Below are 25,820 nucleotides of genomic sequence, written 5' to 3'. Positions count from 1 at the left end.
ATCAGTAACATTCCAAAAAGTCTATACGTACTGTTCATCAGTCTTAAAATAATGTTATTCAAAATACAGCTAAATAAAGAAATTGCCTTATGAGAAACAACAGTCAATTATCTCAGGAACTGGTCCAAGACCTAATCTACATTTTTTGCAACAATTTAAGATCACTTGCCTTGCCCTACCTGTCATGGATGGGCCTTACACTTCACAACTTCCTACCTTCCTGAAATAGCCTACTACATACACACACGCAAAAAATTATGCCTTCCAGTTCTCTTTTTGGGGTTTGCATGCTCTCTCCTCTCCCTGGTTCACATTATTTGTCTTTCCTATTAGGCCCCATTTTCTAGACCTCAAACTATTTGATTATTCTTCTCCCAGCCTCTGTTCAGCTGAGCTGTATTTTCTTGGGGCACTTGCCCTAACCAGATGCAACACTTCAACTGAGGACTTACCCATAGATAAAAAAAGATTGTTCTGTATGTTTTACAGCCTATACTCATATTTTTATCCCTCCTGATACAACGTTTGCACCTTTTACAACACCAGGAATTCTGCAGAATTGTCACCTAATTACTTGTTCCGTACCCTGTATTTGTGTATTTCATGATTTCTGTTAAGTGTCGGACTTCAATCTGTCCCTGTTCATCCCCTAAGCTTTTCCCAATTTTCTCAAAATAATTTTGTGATCTTAAACTTGCGTCCTATGTATATACATTCCCTCCAAGTTTTGGGGGCATTTTTAGTGAATTAATTTTGTAAGCACACTCTCTATTCTATCATCAAGGTCATTAACAAAAAGATTGAAGTGAAGCAGAATAAGTACAGACCCAATAGACCGTGGCGGATCCATATTCAATACAACCATTTCATTTTGACAGACAATCATTAATAACCACCCACTAGGCACAGTCATCCAACGAGTCTTGCTCCTACTCTTAGTTTCTTTCAGGCCATGCTTCTTCACTTGTTTGTAAGATTATCGCATGAAACAGTGCCAAAGAACTCACTAACATGAAAATATTAACATTCACACTTTTCTTGTCAATTCACAGGCCTTATTGTCATGTTACAGAGGAAAATTAAACTGGCGTAACTATTTACTCTTCCTAAATTCGTGGTGGTTGTGACTCATGTTCTTCTTGTCTCCCAGAGGCTTATACTTTGTGCAAGAATTTGTTCAAAACATGGAAGATGAGAGGAATAGTCTACAATTTCCTGGCTCCTTTCCCTCCACCTCTCCTTTTCATTTTCAAGTCTCCCAGCACCTCACATAGCAGCTAGTGGTACTCAGATAGCTTTGGTCACTTTTTTTTTTCTTTAACATGTCAAAGGATTAATTTAATCAGATCCAGCCTAACAAATAACCTACCCAAGTACTAAGAAGTATGCAAAAGGCTTGCTTCAGATTTGCCATCCGTCTTACACATCCTCTGTGCTTTTTATTTCCTTCTTGTGCTAACTGCTGCTCACTTATACTCCTCTTCTGCTAATGTTTTGAGGATATTTTCATAGTACTTACTTCAAGTACATCTTACAAAATTGTGCTGCCTATCAAAAACCCCTCATTACAGAACCATGGATATATTGGCAGCTAGAAGCACACTGCGGTGAGGGCAGCTCAGCGGGCAGCGGTGCTCCAGCGCTGCCTGCAGGCTGTGCAGCCCTCCTGGAAAGGTCAAGACAAGGCCCCAGGAGAAGGAAGGGGTACTTCTAAATGTGGTGGCCATTTCTAGTTCAACAGCAATATGGAAGAGATCTGCAATAAGACAGTAACATGAACAGAACCGGAGCTCTGCAATCCAGACTTGCAATCACACCAGCTATGGAAGACCAATTAGCAGATTGTTTGCAGAATATTAGCATTGCTTCTGTGTCAATTATGAAATCTGTCTCTGTACACCCAGCTAGGCAGATAGAGCTGGGTTGGATGGGGGGCGGGGGGGTGCATACTTTGTTCACATACTCATGCGCATATACTGAATAAGGGATTGCAGATGAAAAACGGGATTAAGCCTGACACAGATGATCCTGCGGATACTCTGGCTCTCGCAGTGCATTTGCTCCAATAGCACAGTGCACAAAACCAGCAACCCTTCTGTACATTCCTACATTGTTGCACCATTACATTTAGGAATGTTAGTTACTTGCTGTCATTGCCCAAAATTAAACTACATAATAATAGACTCTTATTATAGTACATGCGTATGTGGCAGTTTAAGATGTAAATGTTTGATTTCATTATTTTAAAATAGCAACAAAGAACAGGAAGAAAATAAAGTTTAAAGACATCAGCAGCTGTAGTGCAGCTCTGCTGATTTTTGCCAGATAACTAATACCTAAGTTTTCTTAAATGTATTGTAGGGTATTCACCATGCACCCAAATTGTTTATTTCCTTTTCGCAAGAATTATACAATGATTACATAAAACTGAAAACTGTTCATTATCTTCTGCGTACACTAAGCATACTCATAGCCTTCTAGCCCTTCCCTTTATTGAAAAATGTCATCTTGCCATAAATACCAGAGACCAAAAGAAGTAGGATACTGTAGTACAATTGTAAATTAATAAAAATGGATAGTTAGGATGCAAAAGTATCTTTAAAATTAATTAGTTCCCCTAAGATTATCCAAAAGTCATCTGACACACTGTATAACTTTATGACAATACTTTATAAATAGCAGAGCAAAATCTAACAAGTTTAACATTAGAAGAAAAAGAATGAAAATACTACTTCTGTAGGTTAACATGGTAAATTAATACTTAGCTTTTGGGGAGTATCTGACTTTATCTAGTTAACAGTACAAATACTAATGCTTTTGAAGAAAAAAAAAAAAAAACTACCATTCCAGACATACCCTGCTTTGTCCAGCACAGGAGGAGGCGGCTAAAACACTGATTTATCATGACTTAACAAGATACTAACCAGCAGCTGAACTGCATTAACTGACTAATGCACTTCTAGTCCATTACCCTGAGAAGCAAAACACGTCAGTATAAACCAGTAGTGAATTAACTATATATACTCAAAGGAAATCTCAGACAATATATTAACAAAAGAAAATTTACATTGCAACTGCTCAGTTACTAATTTACAGCTTACCACTTTTTTCCTGATGTGGCAATGTAATTTATAAGGACAAATATTCGGGCTTCAACTGATGGGGTTTTGGGGGTTGGTTAGTTGTTTGCTTTTTGCTATAGGCATACTTTAAAGAAGATTAATGTTTTGGAAACCTGTAAGACTGTTACAAATGTTACTGTTCTTTTTATTGATCCTCTTAGCAATATTGAACACTAATACTAATCACTATTAGCATTTTACTGGCCAATTTGAAGTGGGCTGGCATTCAGTATATTTTGAAAAAGACATTAAACAACAACTGTGTTTGATTTTCTTTTAGATGAAGTAGATTAATTACTACAGCTCCCATAACATAATCGTTTCAACTCAGAGCTCAAGAACTTAATGTGTTTAGGAAAATTAACATGGTAAGAGGCATACCTTGCAGACGTGTTTTGCACTGCTGCTTCATATGTCACAGCTATTTCCAACAATACAAAAAATGACATCGATGCAGGCTGCTAATATTATCTTTAAACTTGGAAAGAAGTAAGAGCTCTCTCATATCTAGTTCACTTTCTGCTACGTGATTAGCTTCTATGCTGTATTCACAACCACACTGGAATTCAATTCAAATACATATTTAGTTTAACAATTCTAACAGAATTGTTAAACTAAATTGTTAAATTTAACAATTCTAACAGAATTTGAATGTTTAGTACAGTCTCTATTCACAATGCTTGTTTATGCTTAGTTTTAGCTGCAAGCTCAGTTGCATCCTGTCTATATGGTCAGGACCCATAACAAGAAATAATTACTGCTGATTAATCTATGTCCAGAGAAAGACTGAACTATGCAGGTGAGCTTCTGAATTAAATCTGATTTCTCTCTCTTGGGTATAGATATGCACACAAGTTAACGAAAGCAAAATCATCTGCTAACTCATAAGAATTCATTGTAATGTAGTTTCATTATGCTACTTTGCATATCCTCCAAGAACTTCCCCCCCCGCCCCCCAAGAAGTAGTTAACAGATTTTAGAACTATTTCTGTAAGAAGACAGACAGCACAAGATCTGGTTCCTCTTCTCACTGAGCTGGGGATGCGACAATGCTGGAACAGCCAGAACACCCAAATTCTATTCCCAGTTCTATGCTAACATCCCCCGAGAAGCCAAGCCTCTGTGCCCATCCATTCTGGCTACTTATGATACCATGCCAAAGTAAATCTGTTGAAATCTCTGGACTGAAAGACTCAAAACAGAATTTTGGTAAAAAAAACCACAAAAGCTGAAAAACATGCTGAGAACTGAGTTCACCTAGATTAATTTGAAATTTCAAAGAGTAAAAGGAATACTGCCTGCTTAGGTAGCAAAGACAAGAAATAAATCCTCAGCCCCTTGCTTGTCACAGGAAGCCTTGTTTCTGGACATCCATCACAACAAGCAAGGGACTGGTGCCATATAAAGCAGCTGACCCTGATTCCAACACATTTAAGCCTGGGTAACAGGTACATACAATTTGACAGGGAAGGCTGGAATGGAGGCTGATGTAATAAATACCCAGTGGAAACTAATGCTGTAGTGGCCCAGTTCTCATTCCTCTAAAATTTTAAGTGTTGTCATCTTTTCCATAGTATCAACCCACCAACGGTTACTATTTGAATGGATAAGCTAAACCTGAAGACATTATTGAAGCAAAAAAGTTGTGCATGTTCCTTTCTTAAGTATTTACCAATAAACCGAGCCCACCAGCCTGCTCTCCTTTATATTTACTTCCCCTTTGATGGGTCAACAGCTTTGCAACTTAAAAATTCACTACTTTGAACCTGCAAAGTTTAAACTGATTACATTTCAAAAAATTAGATCACGTCCATAGCTCCGTTTAAAAACGTGCTTATATTTTACTGAATACACACAACTTTTGCCAATGTTATTACTTCTGCAGACACAGATGTCTGTTATCCCTGCCTAATTTGGCACAGCAAGAATTAATCTAGAGCCAGGGCAAAGACAGAAGAAGTTAGACAACATACTGTCTCTCTAAAAACACCTTCCACAAGCAACCTAGAAAGCTGTGCAATTGCATAGAACACAATGGGATCATTAAACACAAATATACTCCCAGCAAGGGCTAACCTCCCCGACAAAGAGCAAAGCTGCAGTTAAAAGCTTTGCATAAAAGTGCTAAAAAATTTGTGTTTATCAAGGACTGTAGACCACATGGTCCTGTGCACAGAATTCACTGAGATCTTCCTGGGGCACATAAAATTAACAGGTATTATATGCATAAATCCATTGTGCTTCTAAAGCTTGACTCCTATATATAATTCCTGCCACCACATCCCTGAAATATTAAGGTAGAACCACAAAAGATACAACAAAAGAAGACAAGAAGAGTAGATAGTTAGGAGGAGAACAAGGGGACTGCAATAGAGGTCTTTATATCACAAGTGATTATGCATTATTTCACAATACTGTAATCTGGAAAGCAAAGACATTATGAGGTAACAGGTTTAAAAACAAATATAGAGATACAAATTTACTATACATAACAAATTGTGGAATTCCCTACCACAGAATGTTGTCTATGTCAAAATAAAATTTGGTTCAAAAAGACTAGACTTATTAATGGAGGACAGATGCCTCGATCAGAGGCAATTACAGATTATTATCTAGATCGAGTTCAGGATACCCCTTAACTACTGACATTCGGAAAGATAAAAAACAAACAAGGGAAGACACATCTTAGACGTGCCTTGTTTTTTCATAATCTTTCTCTATGCATTTTCTTTAGGCCACAGTTGACACTGCCTGACCAATAGAAACGATGTAACCCTAGCCAAAAGCCGTTCCTAAAAAAGCAAAGCCAAAACAAATTAAAAAAAACCCAAAAAAACCCCACACCAAACAAAAAGACCACATAATAAAAAACCAACACTGAACAAATAAAAAGACATAAAAACGAAGACAACTAATTACCAATTGATTGTTGGGGACAAAAAATAAGAAAAAAGTCGACTCGAAGAACAAATTTTAAATGAGGCAACCAGAGAGGGGCACCAAGCAAAGTTCCTTCCTTTATTAACCATTCTCCCTGTTGTCAACTACCAGTCTACCAACACAGAAAGACAATAAAGGAGGTATGATATTAAGCACCCAAATACATGAATCCTGGTAGCAACAGGTATAAGCCTAAACTAAAAGAATGTCCACCTACAACCCTGCCATGAAATTGAGGGCGAGGAGGAGGAGAGAACCCCATAAAGCTGAAAAACGAAGTGATTCTAGGGAGCAGCCAATGAAAATAATGGGGTGGCAAAAGCTAAAAGATTCAGACATGTAAAATGCATGCGCTGGAGGAGAATGCCAAACAGAGCACCCCCTTACTGATTACCACCAGAATAAGAAACTGGGCTAAGCAGATTCTCAGTCTAACTTAGTATGGTAGCTCTCATGTTTTTCACTGAGAAGGCCAGGGAGACCAAATGTGATGAGCCAACTCAGTACTAAGGCTCACAAATGTTTGAAACCAAAACACCAAACTCAAGTTCTTCTATATTTTCCTCTGTATTTTTCTTCTCCTTACTGCAAAGAATCTGAAAGAGCTAAGTAAGTGAGCGGTGTCATTGTACTTTATAAAAGAGGCAGATCTTGCATAAAGTGTAAACATGCAAAGTACATCATTTTATTTCCCAAATACTTACACAATAGATATTGTTGCTTTTTATTAGTGCATCTTGCAATTTACACCATTTCAAAAATACATGCTAATACTTTGCCTAGCAATTCTACCTGATTATCTTTTCTACTAGGCGGAGTTATATTTCTGATAACTAACTGCATAACTAAATATGCAGTCAAGTGACATATAAAACCTACACCATTCATAACACAAAGCTTTCAATGCTGGCATCCTGGCTGCATCCAGAAATCTGAAGGAACCAGCAAACATATTTTCCTGTTACTTCATTCAATGGGAATAAAAGATTCACAAGGCTGAAATTTAAATAGCATAAGAAAACAGGACTGATTCCAGCTGTAAAAATGTCTGTATTTCCAATCCTGGGTTGCTGCCTAAGGTGGCAACAGCCACCAAAGTCACAGAAATTCTCTCCTGGGAGCAACTTCTGTCTGCAAGAGATGTTACTCCTGTTGGGGAGCAGGAGAACAGACATCATTAAAAAGAAGACAAATGCTGCTCTACATTATCCTAGTCTAAATTCCAAATAATTTCTGCAGTACCAGTATACATTGATAAAATCCTAGTGCAACAGAGGAAAAATTTCCTTAGTGACTGAAGAATCTCCAAAGCAATTTTGCCTTGAAACTACACAAAGATGCCAGTATTTCCTCCAGGAAGATAGGTTTCTTTATAAAAATGTCAAATGGATTTTTGGCAGTGATGTAGTTTTCATATTCCAACTTCCAATTTTCAAAACCATGATTTCAAAGATCTCAATCTGCCAACAGGGCAAGAAGATAAACAAGTTGTGACATTAAGTCCAAGTAAGCTTAAAGGAAGGCACTGGATTTGGCACTGCATTTCCCAAAGAACATGCAGATGACAGGCAAGCACATACACATGCTTTCCCCTCTGCCCCCCAATTCAGAAATCAAGACATTTAAGTGAATGCTATTGAGGCAGAAGAATATTGTTTTCCCTCTCTAAAGTCATTTGGGTAATTATAGCCTGCAAATAGTGCTGAACACTTGAAGGAACTATTAAGTAATTAGAATTTGCAGGTGTGTCATTTATTTTGTAAAGCCCAGACAGGAGAGGAAAAAAGTGACCCATACACCTGTTTGACCATTAGCTTTTCCAGGAAGTTCCTACTAATACAGAAAGTTACAAGTGTCCATGTTTCAAAAGCCAGAATTCAAGTGATTAGCGTTGTCTAGACTGATATGTGTAGTGCTCCATTAGTATTACTATGTTTTTACAAGATCAATAATAAAATCCTCTGTGAAAGCTGATTGGAAAACCACAAAAATGGGTTTTCCAGAAGTGCATGGACAGAAGATAAATGCTCCATAGAGTAATGGAAAGTCCTACAGATCAGCTACTGTTGCAAACACGCTTTTTGTCCAAGGAGTACATTGTGCTACTATTTCTTTTCCTTCTGAGGAGGTAAACTGCTTGTGAGATGAAGGATTAAGGACAGCACTATTAAAGACAGAACTAGTAATGGACAGCCTTCATGCTGTCCTGAGCTAGGGCACCAGGTGAAATCCTGGCTTTCATTAAAAGGGACTGAGGGTTTAATCACCCTCCTGAAGATCAAGTTTTTCCACAGCCTCTTGAGAGCAGCCCAGAGCTGGCCTCCACCAGTCCTTGACGGACTCAAAATCATCATCACTGTTTCTCATTAATGTGATAATATTATCAGTCAACGGAAATTCCTTTGGTAAGCAGCTAAGGCAACTTGTCCCCACTCTGACAAAGACAAAAATTAACAAATTAAAAAACCCAAAATAACCAAACAGGTTAATACTCATAAAAAAGGGGGGGTTGGAAGACCCTTCATTTCATTTGATGCCGCTTTCCTCTGTGTTCAGTAGTTGTTGGGGGTTTTGTTTTGTTTTTTTAAGAACAAAGAATGTTGGTAGAATTAAAACAGCATGACTACACCACTAAATAATGGAAATGGGCAGAGGAAGGAAAATTCAAACATTAATTTATGTGCTAAAATTCTATTTATTGCCTACAGTCATCGTGGGGGAGGATAGATATAAGATCATTGCGGGGGAAGTGAGGGGCAAGCTATTTATTGAACTGCTTTTCAGTTGTTACCAACTGTGCGCAGTCCAAAACAAGCAGCTGGATCTCACTTCAGCATTCACGCTAGAAAGCATCACCAGCACCTACCTCATATCAAACTAATTTGGCAAACTGGAACGGCCATGCAGAACACCGCTACGCAGCACCAGCGGCTTCTGCTGCGGCAGTCAGGCCCTGAACCTGGAGCTCCCCTTAAAAATACATAAATGGAAATCAAGTATTTGATCTTCCTCCAACACCAAAGGATAACACTGAAATGTAAAATGGGTATTTAAAACAAAACTGACCTCAGTTAAGCCTAGGACCAGTTTCATTAAGAAAATATTACTACTAATAGAGAAATAAGATTTCTTCCTCCCCACTGTAACTTTAAGCAGGTATTAACCTCTTCATAAAACTATACTAATTATACTACAAAGGCATAAATTATGATAGTTTCTATAATTTTTCCTTTCTCATGACATAACTGACGACAAAGGGATTTTTTTATACAGTCTCAAAAAAAATTCTCCTGAAGAGATTTTTTTTTTTTTAAATCTAAATGCATCTTTTCTTTCTTCTAAAAGACTAAAAAAAAACCAAACCAAAACAAGTTTAGTTGAAGCAACAAGCTCAGCAACAGGCACATTATACAGTGCCTTGGTGACTTCCTGCTTAAAAAGCATGCTAAACTCACCTGGTAGGTCTGAAGTTTTGTCTCAGTTTTATGAGGAGAAAGAGTGTGCTGGCTCTCTTGCTCTAATTCTTCTTGTGTGCATTATATCTAAGTTACGCTATATCCTACCAACAGCTAGAATTTGTTCTGAATATTTTGTAATATGTTTCAGAATCCTCTATTTCTTGTACAAAAATTAATGTTTGCTTAGTCAAGTTCCTCCATAATTTATTAAAATTTAGAACATAGAATTTCATAGTTTGCTTAAGTCCTCTTAGGAAAATGGCTTGATCTATACTAAATCTTCAGAGAAACATTCTTCAAAGCAGGAGTTAATCTGTCCATGGCCTCAGCCACTTCTCAGGATAGCTGGACAGCAATTTCTCTCCACTCCTTTTCTTCCTGAGCTGGTGCCTCTAATTCTTCAGTCTCATGTGATACCATTCTTACTGAAGGAATTTACTGAGCACTCCAAATGATCCGCTCATGCAGTTACAAACAAAGAATGCTGAAGAGGAGGAGTGTGATCAACAAGTAAATCAGAATCACAGAATAACTGAGGCTAGAAAGAACCCCAGAGGAGGTCTCTAGTCTAACCTCATGCTGAAAGCATGACTAAGAGGTCAGATCAGGTTGCTCAGGGCTTTATCCAGCTGGGTCTTGAAATCCTTCTAAGGATGGAGACTGTACAGCCTCTCATTCAAATGCATGACTGTCCTAATGGAGGGGAAAAAAGTCTTCCTTACAACCAGTTAAAACCTCTCGTTTTAATTTATGTCCATAAATTCATAACATGCTTCACATGCTTCCTTATGAAAGTTCCTACTGCTTGTTTATGAGTGATGTTCACAGCCCAAATGAGGACATTAGTATGACTGGACAAATGAAGACATTATGTCCTATATAAAACAGAGACCTGTTGGCACTCCCACACACACAATTAGCTCAATAGGCCGGCATCACACAGAAGTGGTGAAAATTTAGTATGTAGAAAACAAGGAATTGCCACTGAAAATTCTGAGAGTTCACCTCAAGAACAGCATTTCCATTGTTTTATTAAAGTAAGTATCGAAATTTGAGTGTTTTTAATACTCAAGGCCATTCACAATTACAGACAAGATGAATATCATCATTCATTCACATCTTTGGATAACAATATGGGGCCCCAGCATTTAGCATTTGTGTCATTACTCAGATGAATTCCAGACAAGCTGGAATAAGAAAAGGAAGGGAAGCCCATGAACAACCTGGAATATTGTTGCACTTTTTTAATTGATACCTTCAAAATAAAGCGGGGGGAGGGGGGGGAGTAGAGACATGAAGAAAGAAGCACTACAGCTAGCATAACCATTTTCAGACCTGCCAGAGACAGCTAAATTTGATGTAAAACAATACTAAAACAAATTAGTATTTAATGTTTTCTGCTGTGAAAATCCAAATTAAAAAAACATCTGAAGATGTTTAAAGAGTTTAGGATTAATTAAAAATCTTATTTTAGGCTTTAGATTCCTGTTCAAACAATTTTACTTTTTTTTTTATTTACTATGCATACATGAGATAAAATATCTCAAAGGTTAAAATTTATTGATAAATGACATATCAGTCGTAACTCCTATACAAACAGTACATACACTCCTTATCAGAGGAAAAAAGCAACATAATTTTGTAATTGATACTTGAAGTAATATTTTTCACAGCAGAATTAAGCAATTCAGTTGGGCATGACTCTGCAACAGTCATGCATTTTCCACCTTTTCTCTCTCAAAACCTCACATATTCCTCTGCAGAATAATCCTGAAAAATACAACCTTGCTAGTACTGCTGCTTCTGCCTAGAAACATTCCCAGAGCTACACAGTCAGAAAAAGCAACTTCAACTTGAAAATGTCATTCTTTATCCTTAATCCTGAGAAGCATTCTGTTCTGGTAAAGATGACAAGACTCTACCGTTTTCTGTCTGTGAACGCTGCCGGTTCCTACCAGAGCAAGAATCGAATACAGTGGAATTGCCCAGGCTGCAGCTGTGATAACAGACAAACAGGCAGAGGAGAACCCATCACAAGCAAAAACTGAACAGAGAAAAACACGATGGAGAAGTGGTAAATAGCTTAATTTATGTGATAATTATACTGCTGAATATGGCTGCTATAATTGTTAACAACAGTAAATGGACTGATTGAAGAAATGCATTACTAAATTAAACTACCTTTCCATCTCTCCCACAAAAGAAGAGCCCTTTAAGAAAACACATTTGCACAACAGAAGGTATTTCTTCTCAATAGATGGCTATTTCCATATCAAACCTACAGTCTTAAACCCAGCTATCTAAATGGAGAAGATAATATAAATACCTTTTTGCTAACAGGAAAGTTATATTCTCTCTTTGCCCATCCTCTCCTGAAACAATGCATTTTAAGAGGAATGTCTAAAACGATGTTTCAAAAAGCTTCCCTGAAAGATTTGTGGAAGTTGTCTAGCTTCGAGAATTTAAACAAATTAGGAGCACCTTAAAAACAGCACTTTCAATGAAAGCAGTTGTTCATCCTGCAGCAGTGCCAAGCTCACGCTGCAGCATTCTTTCCTGGTCCTCTTTGAGAAAAATAAATAAATCTGTATTTAAAATCTATCAAGCACCCACAATCAAAGGATCCTAAAGTTTTTGTTGGCAACACCTTTTTTAAAATACTTCAAAAGTATTTACATAAACTCCCCAGATATCATCTATTACAATATAAGTGCTGCATAGATTTGTTGTGCATAACAATGTCCATAATAGGCATCACGGAAAATGCTGCAGTTTACTAATCACGAGTTTTATGAAGCTTTGCTGTCTATTTATTAGCATGCCTCAGATACAGTATAATGGAAAAGTTTTAGGGAATAGGCAGAGTATATAATCAACACCACCTTTTTTTTTTTTTTTTTAAATTTTCCCTCCCTTTCCCCCACCATGACCTATTTTCTTGAATAACATGCAGATCTAGTGAGGACATTAACCTGTTTCCATGTCACAGTACAGATCATGTACCGATGTGCTGAGATGCATTAGCTGTTGTTTATTGATCCATTTGTAAGTTCATTCTACTGGGAATAACAGCTGGAGGATCAGAAAGTCTTTTGCTATCCTCTGCGTTGTGACACACTTTACTGATTAACTATTTCCCAGAATACATTTATTTTAACATTTTGTGGAAATACTTACAGAAGATTCCTCCTCTTCAAACAGACTCCCACATCTGAATCACTCACATATTTTTAGTCCATTCATTACTTTCAAAAGTCAAAATGTAATAAATCACATACTTTTTTTTTTAAATAAAAACATAAGAATTACATGCACCAAACATTATCTACTACAAATACTGATTTACATTTTACCAGGTATTAGAAATGAACAAGCTAGCTGGTCTTTACTCAAGAGTGTAAAATGCCAAAACAAGTTTCATGCAGATAGGGGGAGGGGGAAAAAAAAAAAAAAAGAACTAGTTTCCCCTTGATTTCCTACATGTTTCTCATACACAAACTGTTCCCCATACACACAGTAGACAGTGTGTACTTCTGTACAAATTTTGGTGAGCCAAACTGTACCATAAAAAAGAATTCTAGACAAGACATGAAAAAGAATTCTAGACAAGATACTAATATGTGATCATTATTTATTACAGTTCATCCTACCTGCTTCTGCCTTCAGCATTATTAACCTTTGAACCAGCAATTACTTACTGCTTATTTGCAAGGCATATACTCATAAAAACCTACCTTTGTGCCATGAAGTGTTTATACCATTTTGCAACCTTGACTACATTTTAAAAATAGATGTCTACAATAAACCCACATTCACTGTTACAATTTAAACAGGATGGGAAAGCAGCTGAGCTTTAACTGTCTGAATTTTCAGAGCTGTAAAAGACGACAGGGGAAAATAATTCCAAAAGCCAGGCTTCTAGCCTTCCAATTCAAGGACTGCAAGCTTGACCAAATCCACGCATCAAATAAATTATGGCAGAATGTAACAAGCCAGGCCTATTGCAAAATAATTAAGCAAAAGATCACCAGGGTTCATGTCCTGTCACACTTCTACAGCCAACCACAATTCAGTGAAGTCTTATCTGCAACATAAAATGGCATTGTTTCAGGCTTGGAGAAATGTTCAAAAGAAGGAAATATTCACAATTTATATCTACAAGTTTTAAAAACCTGATGTCTCCAATTCTCAAAAAAACCCCAAGGATTCAGACATTTTGCTTTTAATGACAGAACCCCTGGGAAATGAGTGCAGTGCAATCAAAGGAGTGGGAAAAAATGACAAAACAGATACAGATCACATCCTGTCTACCAGAAATGCTATGCAAAAAAGGAAGATACTGCTCTAAGTGGGATGCTCTAACTGAAAAAGGGGGAGAAAACAAATGGGACCGAGGATACATCAGACAGCATGATCATAAGCCTCATTTCATTAGTAACTAGGCAGCAAATTATTTTTATTGCCTGAAGAAGCATCTGACCAGTTTTCTTCCAACACCTTTTGAATCAGTTAGCCAATTTCCAACATGTTGAAATTAATTATTTTTGAGATGTCTTTTTTTTTTTTTTTTTTTTTTTATGTTCCTACAGACTACACGAAAATTGATGGTCAGGTAAAGGAAAAAGACCCAATTTGCACTTTTAGTGAGGGGGAAGTAGGAAAATTCACCTTTTATATATTGGATTTGGCAGCAGGCCAATCAGTACAGACTATCCACAGCACTGTCCCTTGTTATGGAGGAGAATGGCGTTAAGGATTGGAGGAGAAGGGATAAGGAGATAAAAAGACAATCCAAATACATACAAATGTAAGTTTTATTATTTCTGCAGCTCACAGAAACTATGACCTGCAGACAGTAACTTGTTTTAATAGCCTTACAACCTGAGAATAACTTGGACAAGTATTTACATTTCTTGACCTCCTCCTGTTAAGTAGGTTGCCTAGAAACATTTTACCTCAGAACGAATGGGAAAATGGATTATGCGCTCCTAACTGTGTATTTCAAATATTTTGTTGAATCTATTTTATGAAATCCATGGAAATAATTTTCCATTATGCTTTTTACAGCATTGAGCACAATGAAGATACTTAATGAAGAACAAATGAAGTAGACATGTAATAACGATAATACACTCTGAAAAAGCTTCCATAGATAAATGCAAACGTGGATGCAACATGCAGAAGTGTTGGTGGGATGACTCAGCTCCTAATGATATTTCATTTAAGTTCATTTTCTTAGCAGCAGCCTGAGGTTATTAATAACTCCCAGTATGCTGCTTAGAGCTGTGGATTCATTTTCCTGTTAATGGTATCAATAGGTTCCTCGTTAATGGTTTTAAGATAATGCTGGGTTTTGCCATATGGTTGGATTTGTATGAGGGTTTCTCATGAAAAGCCAGAGAGTGTAAGAAATTGTTGCTATATTTAACTTCAGTGTCCTCACATGCACAGCAGACAATTGGAATTGACACTGTTCTAGTATTTACAAGTGCAAACGATGCTCAGTATTTACTGCATGTTCTGTTTAAGAGGACTACAGGGACTTTTACAAGAGAACATATGGATAGATCAGAGGATTGGTAATGCAGTACTGAGCTTTTTCACCTCTAGGTCATTGGTTCAAATCTAAACTGGTCAGTAACGAAGGCAAGCTATTACCATCTGACAGCTCTGGCCTGTGCAAATTGATTTGTCAGGCTCAGTCCAGTTCCCATCAAACTCAAAATTCACCATTACAATTTGCATTCTTGAAAACAACTTCACCCCAGCAAAGTAATAAAAAATTGAACAGAGACAGAAGTAATCTCTTCCTCCTCAGGCACCATCTCCAGACCAGGACCTAGGAAGACTGCCAGAGGAACAGTGAAAATTACACCACCAGTAACACAGCACATCATTCTGTGGATAAAGATTACTTCTGCCTCTCAGATACCTAATTATAATTACCTCTGTACCAGTACAAAGCTTTCAGGTTTTTTTTATTACTAAAGAAAGAAGAGACACCAATATGCAGGTTTAAAAACTGAAATTTCACAGTGCTGCTTAAAGATTTCTTTGGATATCTTGTTCAAAGATACATTTCATAAGGCTGAAAGATTTGAAGAAAATGGTCAGTGTTCTATAAAAGGAATATCAAATTTAATATCCATTTTGTTATGATGTATGTGTAGCCAAAATGTTTAACCAACACTTGTAGCAGCAACACATAAGAATTGTATTTCCTGCAGATGTGTTTAATTCAGAAAAGGATTTATTTACAAGTTACTATGAATGATACTAGAGAAGTCATGTTTTTACCTTATTTCTTCACAGCTATGTTAGACAGAAAATGTACAGATTAGTCCATAAGAGCACATAACTTCCCGCATGCTTTCCTAATTTGAACAAAAATGGTTTTAAGCCTCAAAACCATAAGCCTAGCCTCTTCCTTTGCCTCTTAATAGTTTGGCAATAATCACAGCAAGCGCTCTGCAGGTACCACAGTTCTCCATTTTACCAAGTGATAACTGCTACAGAAGTGAACAGGGACACCAAGTTTTAATCTAGCACCTTTAAGATTGCCTTTACTTCACATATTTAGGGCACTAGACAACAAAATCTACCAGAAGTTTTATAGTCTATGAACACAAAACGTTACTTCTAATATTTAAGACTACAACAGAATGTATACAGCTCACAAATCTTGGAAAGTGTGGAAAAAATAACTTAAGTTTAAGAGCCTCCTGCCTTCCTTGCTGGTTCCTTGGTTTTTACTAAGCTGTTGATAACATACTGAAGTTTTTCCTTCCTTTTCCAACAACCCCAGAAATAGAACACTTACTGTAACTTTAGGAAAGCCACGACAGGTTAACTTCCCAACTGAACGACTGCACGTAAGTTCAGCAAGCTGAACGATTGAGCTGGTGTGTAGCCTACTGCTATAAAATCAGAGTAGCATGGCCAAGTGATACCCTAGTTTGGCCAAGCACTAGTCCTGTGTCCCATAGACAATGGTTGGTGAGATCCACCCAAACCTTTTAACTTTCTCAGGTCACAGAACAGGAAACCCCATGCATCAAGTGACATAACAGAGAGAAAAGAGGGAATAAACTGCATGCTAAACTTGCGTGTTAAGAGACACGATAAGAGACCTATACATTGTGTCACTTGCCTTAGAAAGTGTCCAGGCTGCAGGTAGGAGGTGGTTCCTCCTAGCAGTCTCACACACAGGGTGCAAGCCTAGGAAAGGGGTTTGCCTACAGGTGAAGACAAAATCTTAAAGACTAAAGACTGCCTATTACTTAACTTGCAATTAACAGGAACAATAGAACAATAGAGAGATCTGTGCAAGATTATCAAAATTCCTTGACAGTCAGTAACAAGATTTCTTGCTGCTCCTCTCTGCCATCAAACGCTGCGTGTCTGTGCTAGGGAATGACCTTCAGTGACAGAAATACACAATAACTTTGGAATGGCGACTGCAGCCACTATTGATAGAAAAGAAAGAAATTAAAAGGCAAAGTTTAGACAAAGGCAAGAAGTGGAGTATTTCAGAGAACAAATTAAAATAAACTCTTTGAATAAATGTGGGTGGAACATATGGTAGTAAATTGAAGGATGTGTAAGGGATTTAAGTTTCAGAAGGTTGCATGGGAAGAATGAAAAGACTAATAAGTTCTACAGGTGCCAATAGGCACATTTATTATAAGACTTATACTTTTATTGGTTCTGGACGGTAAGGTAAGCAGATTTTAAAAAAGAATAGCTGTGACTTTTTATTATTCTTTCATCCTCCTACCTCAGTTTCCTTTTTGTATCACCTGCTGCATTTTGCATAGTTGCACCAGAAGTTATTCGGGACAGCCACAACTGTTCTTTACATAGATACATTTATAGAGCACTCAAACACAATGGAGGATAAATTATGATGTGTGGATAGAACATACTATAACTACAATAATGTGATACCTAAGAGCTCTGCCACTATTCTTTCTTCTCTAGGTAACAAGGTTTTTGAAGCTCCACAGACTGGGAAATAAACACACTTTCTCCTCTATGTACTCTCCATGAAAATTCGCATAAGAAGGCTTAATGCCTAATAACATCACCAGGACTGGATAAAGAAGGATTTAAATTCCCATTATCCTTTTTAATGAACTCGTGACTACAGTCTCAAAATAGACTGTTAACCCAGAACAGAGAGAACTGACATAATTTTTACCTGCAATGCCTGAAAGAAATGAACTGAAATGCTTTTACAGCTGTCACTAGCATAAAGAAAGCAAAATTTCTAAATTCCCTGGGTTAACTGTAAATAAGTTTGTCTGTACTGGACACATCAAGCACACACCCCCACCCCAAGAACACTGTGGCAAAAGGCTTCTTGGCTGGCATCACCGGGGGGGGGGGGGGGGAAGGGCTCCTATTTAATTCAGTCTGAACGATATGCAGCATGCTTGATTAGATATACTCTTGATTAGGCACTAGAATAGAATTTAAAGAGTATCCTGTCTAGTGAAATTATCATTATTTCTATCACTTCCTAAATGAGAACAGATTTCAACAGACTCATTCAAATTTTTTTTAGCCCATAATACATTTTTGGTAATTATTTTTAAAAGCTGTCATGTTCAAGTTATGTATTACCTCACCAGTTTAGTTCTCAGCACAGCAGTACTTTCTTTCCCTCTGAAAACAAACACAAGACTATCTATGTTGCTATTGTTGCAATTGCTATTGTTGCAATTGCTATTGTTGCTATTGTTTTCCAAAACTGCTATTCAATGTCAAATATATTGCAGCACAAAACCTTTCATTTGTAGATTTTCTTTTTCAAGTCTGAAGAGTAGCACAAGCTTAGAGAGGTTCGTTTTCAGTACATACCTCTTGCTTTCAAACTGCATGAGAAATTACACAACTATTTCTCCTCCCATTTCACATGCATATTTTTTCCATGATTATAACACTCAGAATTTGTTCTGAAATCTGAAAAGCTCTTTGAATTCTTTTCACACGCACGATCAGCCACTACAATACTCACAACAATTTCACTCAGCTGAAAGACCAGAAAGCCATTGTGTCTGCAACTTTTTGAAAGCAGGTGTACATTGTTATGGTTTCTATTTAGAGCTGTAATCCTCACGAATCCTCACTCATAATCCTCCTACTGAATGAAGGGTTTCAAGCGAAATCAGATCCTGTAAAAGCAAACAGCTTCTGTTTTTTTTTTTTTTAAGAAAAAAAAAGTTACATGCTTTTGCCTACCTTGGACCAACACAGTAAATATAATACTACAACTGAGCAGTTTCTTCTAACCAACAGCTTCTATACAAGTTTAACTTTTAACGGCAGTCGATCACATCTGAGTTATTAACCAACATAATACAATGTCAGTGACACTAATTTCAAAAATCCCTGCTGATAAAAGACCTTTTTAGCCTCCAGCATCCTCGTTTTCTCATACCTGCTACCCCTGCCCTCTTCTAAAGCTGACCGGCTGTAGGCATGCAGAGGGGACCCTCCACTTACAGTTACGCGGGAGGTCAGGCCCCGGGGGCCACGGCCGAGCCTCACAGAAACCCTGCTGACCGCAGCCTACCCACGCGTGGGCTGGCTGCCCCGCCACCAGCAGAGAGGCCAGGCCGTGCGGGCATACGGGGCTGCACCGTTTTACAGAGCTGGGAGAGTCACTGGTGGGTCTCCGGGCACACGGAACAAGCCACCAGTTAACGGCTGGTTTGGGGTTTTTTTCCTGAGGGGACGGGACAGGAGGAAAGAAACCCCAAGTATTCCCGAGAGCGGTGGATCCGGGGTTCCCGCCGCGCCCCGCAGGGACGCGGTACAAACTGCCTCGGCCCCTCACCCAGCCCGCCCGTGCCGCTGAGGGGAGCGACCCTTCCCGTCCCGCCGCCGGAGCGACGGCCTCGCTGCCGCCCGGCGCCACGAGGGTCAGGACGGCTCCGGACAGTCGCAGCGGGACCCCGCTGAGAAGGCGGGCGGCGGCGGCGGGCCCCAGCCCCTCCCCGGGGCGGAGGTGCAGTGAGTCCCTACCTGCCGGCGTCGGGTCCCGCCGCGGCACGCAGCATCCCCTCCTCTCGGCCGCCCTCATCCCCCGCTGCTATAGCTACGGGGAGCCGCGGCAACCGCCTCTCGCGAGAGGCGCCATCTTCCCGCGAGAGCCGCGGGCCGCGCCGGCGGCGAGGGGCGCCTCCTCTCGCGAGAGGGCTGAGGGAGTCCGGTCCAGTGAAGTTCGGTCTGGTCCGGTTTCTCTACCGCCATTTCTCACCCCCTCAGCCTAGGGCAGCCCTCTCCCGGGTCGGGGCGCTTCGGAGGGCAGGCGACATAACCCGGTGTCCCGTCCTAGAAGGGGCGAGACGTCTCCGGTGTGTTTAACTAACCCCCTCGTGGGGAGGCAGCCTGTAGAGCTGTCCCCAGACCCGTCCCGAAGCCAGGGCGTAGCTAGGAGTGATTCCAGGTGTGTGTGGGGCTGACTGAGTTCGGTAAACCCCCCTTATTCTGCGGAGGTGGCGGCGCTCAGGGGTCGCTGCTTCCCGGGTCGGGAGCGGAGCGGGCCGGCGCAGCGCCGGGTGGAGCGCCGCTCGGGGGGGGCCCGGCCCGACCTCGCTCGGCGCTCGCTGCTCGCAGCGGCGAGGCTCGTTTCGGTCGGGGCAGCTTACCACAGGTTCAACGCCCTAAGCCGATGTAGCAGGGATTGCTCGATAGAGCTGCCTGGATAGAAATACCTCTTTCTTGCCAGAAAAGAAATAGGTGTGCTTGCAGAGTGTGTATCGTTTCTAACAATTGCAAAGTATGGGCTGTGATAGCTGTGGGAGATGACTGGAGCCAAAGGTAACAGTCCCAACACATGCATGCCTAGCAAAAGTTTACTTGTAGTTCATGTGAGAGCTGGGTTTCCTCACAGGTTAGAGCCATAACATCATATGTTCAACATCATCCGTCCAAGTACTTCAGGCGTGAATTAGACCATCTCAGGATCTGAGAAAATTTAAATAAGATCTTTTACAAATTTGTATTTTGATTTTCTGAATACTGGACAATGTGTAAAATTAATATTAAGCTCACATTCCCTGAACTGCATCAGCTGCACATCACAGGATGTGATTTTCCTGTCACCAGTGCAGAGTGCTGGTAATAATATTAACTGTGGTGTAGTAATATTCTTGGTGATATCCAAGAAACACATTTTAAGCCCACTGAAGCAATTGGGTCCTTTCCTGTGAATTCAGGATCAAGCATGTAGAGAGAGTCTGAAGATGACTGCCATTTCCATGAGCAGCTGGTATCTCAGTGCTAGCACCCTGCATAAACAATGTAATTAATTACTCAAACTGAAACATGAAGCCATGAGGGCTAATACACTTTCTTTTCTGCCCTTGTATTTCAGTGTTCCCAACATCTGAGAGATACGTCTTTTGTAACAATCCTTAGAGGAGTGCCACCAGCTCTGTAAGTTGTGGAGGACGCTCCAGTTGAGCCCCATTTTTACATACGAGAAGTGAGTGAGTTGATGCATAATGTTCTGTATCTAAAAGATGTATTTCTGTATGCCAGAATTACCAGCTTCTGATAATTCAGGTATACCACCAGTGGTATGCCAGATGCATAGAGTATGCCTGGGACTATGTTTTGTTCTGCCCAGAGCAAACACTTAAAGCATACTGTTTGTATATACGGGTGTCTGCAATACAGTTTGTGCCACTGCTGTTAATATGGTATTTCTAACACCACTGAAATAATACAAAAAAGAGTTTGTGCATCTGGAAGAAAGCTTGTTTACTTGTTGTGACTTCCCATCCCATTTCAGTCTTTTGCTTTGGGAATCAAGCCAATCATACTGGGAGAGAGAGCAAATGAGGAAGGCCTCAAGTCTCTCTTAGGGACCAAAGATAATTAAGAGAAACATTTAGAGATAGTAGATATAATGAAGTCCTGAATCCATGCTAGCTTCAGGCCCATTAAAGTATGGCTGTTTTTATAATAGAATATGGAAGTAATTACTCATCTGAGCCAGGCACTGTGGAGTTTGGCTAAAGCACTCTTCAGTGTAATTGAATTTGTATAGCATCTGTGAGCAGGGGAGGTCCTGTGTGATAAGGCCCATAGGTTGTCCTTAGGCTGGCCAGCAGAAAGTTTCTCATTTGTTTGTTCCTCCTTCCAGGGGCCACTTTGTTTTCCCTGCAGTGAATGATGTATAATGAGATTGTTGCTTAGGGCAGGAACTTCCCCCAGTAAGAAGGGGAAGTCTGCAGAGTCCTTATTTACCCTTTTGTGTAGAGGGACGTTTTGGAGCACAAGTAAAGCATTGCTTAGTGGGTAGCCTTTTTCACTGCTATTAGTGCCTTCCTTGTATGTTTTTTTCTCCCCAGCTACAAATGCAGGGACCTGGAGTAAAACAGTGGTGCTGCCCTTGGCTCATGTCTGAGCCTGGGAAGAGTTGAGACCTTTGTCAGCCTTTCGTAGTATGGTTGTGCCTTCACTGTCCAAACTTCCCAAAGATAAGTGTTCCCAGTAAGCCTTGTTAGATGAACAAAGAAGAATAACTATTTTGGTTTGGCACTAGAAGAAGAACTTATAACCATAAATTAATCTCACCTTATTTATGCATTTATTTGTTCCCTGTGGATTTTTGAAAGGCAAATGTTTATTATAACTCTGGCTAAAGCTATACCTATAACTTCTTTCTATTTTTTAAAGGGTAGTGGTCCCTGTCTGCAAATTTATTTGTGTCAGTTCTCCCTGAAAGTACATCAGATGGCATTTTATTTGAATGAAAAACAGACTTTTAAAATTAAAACTCTTTGCACAAAACACTTTGTTGTTTTTTATTGCTAATCAAAAGGTCAAAACAAATAAAAAAAAAAGAGCCTGCAAGTTTTCTTCAAAAAGGTTGGAAAATGTGCATTAAAAGTTTTGATATAAATAATGTTTCTAAAAAGTATAATTGGAAATTAAAGGTAGAGTTTGTATTTGAGAATTTGTTTATTAAGCTGACTGGAGTTTAGGTTGTGTTTAAAAGCATTGCTTCAGAGTGGTTTATGTAGTTCTCTTCCCTTTACTGCATGTGTTAATTAACACGATATATATCTGAGCAAGTACTTGCACTCATTAAAGCATCATGTAAGCTGTACTGCAAGTAGAAGATGATCATCAGAGGGAAGGGAAGATGACACTTACTGTGTGTTAAATACATACAGAGTAAGAGGTACAGCATAAAGGCACTGCTAATTAATTACATTAGCTGAAGAGACTTTTACTAGTACATGAATATAATTAAGTGTCTCAAATCCCACATACTCAGCAGTTCACAAAAGTTGTAGGGTTCCACAAAATCTGTGCAATCTTGCTTCTGCATGTGTCTGCAAATTGTGCTTGATTATCTGTGGTCCTGGTCAGGCACATCTCCAAGACAGAATAGGCAACTTGTCTGAACCAGTTTGTAACCTGCAATTTGAGGATTTGGGCATAGATGAGATGATTGCATGTAAATGTATTCATGTGCTGTGAGCCAGCAGGCTGTCTTGCAAACTTTCCTAATACTCATTCAAGAGAAATTAGCATATGTGCTGCTGATGGGCAGCGGTGGACCCCATAAGCTGCCAGAGAAGTGCTAACAGCAGCTTGTTGTGCCAAGGGGCAGTCCTTTGGAAGTGGGGCATTTGCCAGATGATCGCACCTGTGGCAGTCTTCTGTGGAAGAGAACATATACTTGCAGACAAGCTAGGCAGGAAAAAAACCTCAGTGCAGTGAATGTTCAAGCCTTGCGCCACAAGTCAGCGCTTCCCATGGAGGGATGGCCACATGCACACCTCTTTGCTCCATAACAGAATGATCGTGTTCAGGCTCTTGGCTGCCTGGTGCCTGCCATCTTGTATAAGAGAAGTGAATACATTTTACATATTCACAGTATGATTAAAAAAGAAGTCAAACAAGACGAAGCCCATATTCTCCTAACAGCCTGAAACCGTTCCAAATTTTATTTCAGAGAGTCACTAAGCCTAATGACAAAGCCATGTCCTCTAAATGCTCTGTCAATAACAACATCAAATGTAATTCCCAGATGTTAGTTGTATGAATTATATCATCATCACGTATGGCAAGCTGCTCACGTGAGAGAGACAATTATGAGATGCAAACACTTTGATTAGGGAATACATTGCAGTCAAATGGAAGATTTTCTGCGCAACACAGAGAAGCATACCAACTGTGCTACTACCTGCCGAATATTTATGCCATCAGCTATAACTTCAGGCAAGATTTTACAACACGAGTCCATATTTATGGATAGTATTGCTGAGACTTTGTTAAACACCTTTCCTTTACATTAAAACATGGGCACTATTTTTTATGCATTTTCAGTATGGCTTGGATTCTTTATCATACAAGTTGCCTTACATGAGACAAAGATTTCAAAGCTTGGAAACTGTAAAATAATATTCCTAAAAATAACACTGTAAATAAATAAAAATATAAGGAATTTTTTTTCTGAATGAAAGATCTGAATGTCACAAAATTCTATCCAATCTGTTTTTAATGGGCCAGCCCCTCTCTATTAAATGGATTTTTGGCTGCTGTTCCACGGAGTAGAAGCTTAATATCCAGTACATCCTCTATGAGGGCACTGTAGCCTGCCTTTACAAGAGGATGGGCTCAATAATTTGTTAGTTCTTTTTTATCTCTAACTATGATGATCCTGCTTAAAAGCAGATGACTGAGTTTCCATTCTGTAGCTCCTAGTATGTGGGGGAAATCCACTGTAATTAAATCTTATGAAATCCTCTCATTCCCAATATAAATAATTCTCTGACATAGGCAATTCCCCTGAGTCTACATCATAGCCCAAGGAAAACAAAGAGCAGGAACAGTTACTTACTTCCCCTTAAATATTTGATCATTTTGGACAAACTTCTGCCCTGATTACAGTAGCTGCAAGCCTCACTGAAATTAATTATTTTTGAGACAGAATTCGGATTACTGATTTTTCTCACTTTTAACGTTACTTTCTATGAACAATGACTAAACTAGCATGTATCTTAAGCTATGTAAACAGCAAGACAATAGTTGTCTGAATTGTTCTACAACATGTAGTGTTGTATTTCTCATTTTGTACTAGAAACAAAAGCACATAAATCCTGCTTGACAGGTTTTGAGATTGAAAGTGTACTGGCAAAAGAAGAGCTATATGCCTCATTAAGCAAATTTACCAAAACCGAAGGATCCTCTTAGCTTACAAGTATGAATTATAGCAATATTATTAATAATTTGCAGTGGTACAATACTACTTCCAAACACATTGCAACTTTTTATCCCCATTTAGGGTTTGGGATAATGGAGCGCACAGTCAAAAACTCTTGTCCAACAGTACATTATGAACAAGAGAGAGCTTTGGGTATATATCCAGTCCTTTGACCTACATGCTGGATGATGCTTCCTTCCTTGTACGTGGGAACTTTGAAGCTACACCACCAGAGAGCACTGTGCTATTTCTGCACAGTATTTCTTACCTTTCCCTGCATGTTTAAGGACCTATTTTATTTAGTCTTTTTTTTTCTATGCTCCAGTAGAACTCAAATGATTGTTGTGATTATATTGGAATTCCCAAACATTTTGGTATCATTGCCCTGTGTGCATCAACAGCCCTTAGTTACCCTGACCAGCCTCACCTGGGACCTTCACCCCACTTCTGGCCCAGAAACCCCATTTAAGCTCAGTCCTGGGCCTGAGGTCCTTGTCTGAGCTATGGTGTAGGGGTGCTGGCCTGTACTCTTGTCTCCTGGGTGAACCTGAGACCTATGCTGGAGCTAGCCTGTCTCCTAGATGGACTTTGGACCCACAGTGTCGCTTGTGTCCAGGCCTGTCTCCTTTTGCTCCTGACCAGACTCCCTGGATAGCCCCCGTGACTGATTCATCCCGCCACCGTGTCTGGGATGGTTGATGGACGCTGTCACCAGCACGCAGCTCTGCCTGCTGTGCTCAGATGTGGTGGGCTCGTGTGCTGGTTGGTGAGGGCGCTGCCTGTGCTGGGCTTGCCTGGGGCTCACCCCTCCTCGGAGCAGCCAGCCCTCTCTGCACCATGACATGTCTAACTGGCCCATGATCTGGAACACCTGCTACTGAAATTGGACCATGACATCCAGGTACCAAGCTATCTTGTTTCTGCTGCTCCTGACATACTTACCATGAAAGCATCATGTATTTCACTTTAAAAAAATCATGTAATTCTGTATTGCAAGAGTCTAAAATCCCTGTCAGAAAAGGGGAGGCAATAAATAGCATATTTGGTGGGAAAATATTTTGCTTAGTG

At 39.5% G+C, this 25,820-nt stretch overlaps 1 protein-coding gene across 1 annotated transcript in view; it reads right to left on the bottom strand.

Moving 5' to 3' along the window:
* USP54 (ubiquitin specific peptidase 54) overlaps nucleotides 1-19,591 on the bottom strand; it is a 108,243-nt gene extending 88,652 nt beyond the window's left edge. The window contains exon 1 of the mRNA XM_076338514.1: nucleotides 19,550-19,591. The gene's annotated coding sequence lies outside the window, so the exon portion shown is untranslated. The remainder of the gene's footprint in view (nucleotides 1-19,549) is intronic.
* Between the last annotated feature and the right edge of the window lie 6,229 nt (nucleotides 19,592-25,820).

Source organism: Aptenodytes patagonicus, chromosome 5, assembly GCF_965638725.1.
Source record: "Aptenodytes patagonicus chromosome 5, bAptPat1.pri.cur, whole genome shotgun sequence".
Lineage (NCBI taxonomy): Eukaryota > Metazoa > Chordata > Aves > Sphenisciformes > Spheniscidae > Aptenodytes > Aptenodytes patagonicus.
The sequence above is the reverse complement of the archived record's forward strand: the minus strand, read 5'-3'. Positions and strand labels throughout refer to the sequence as shown.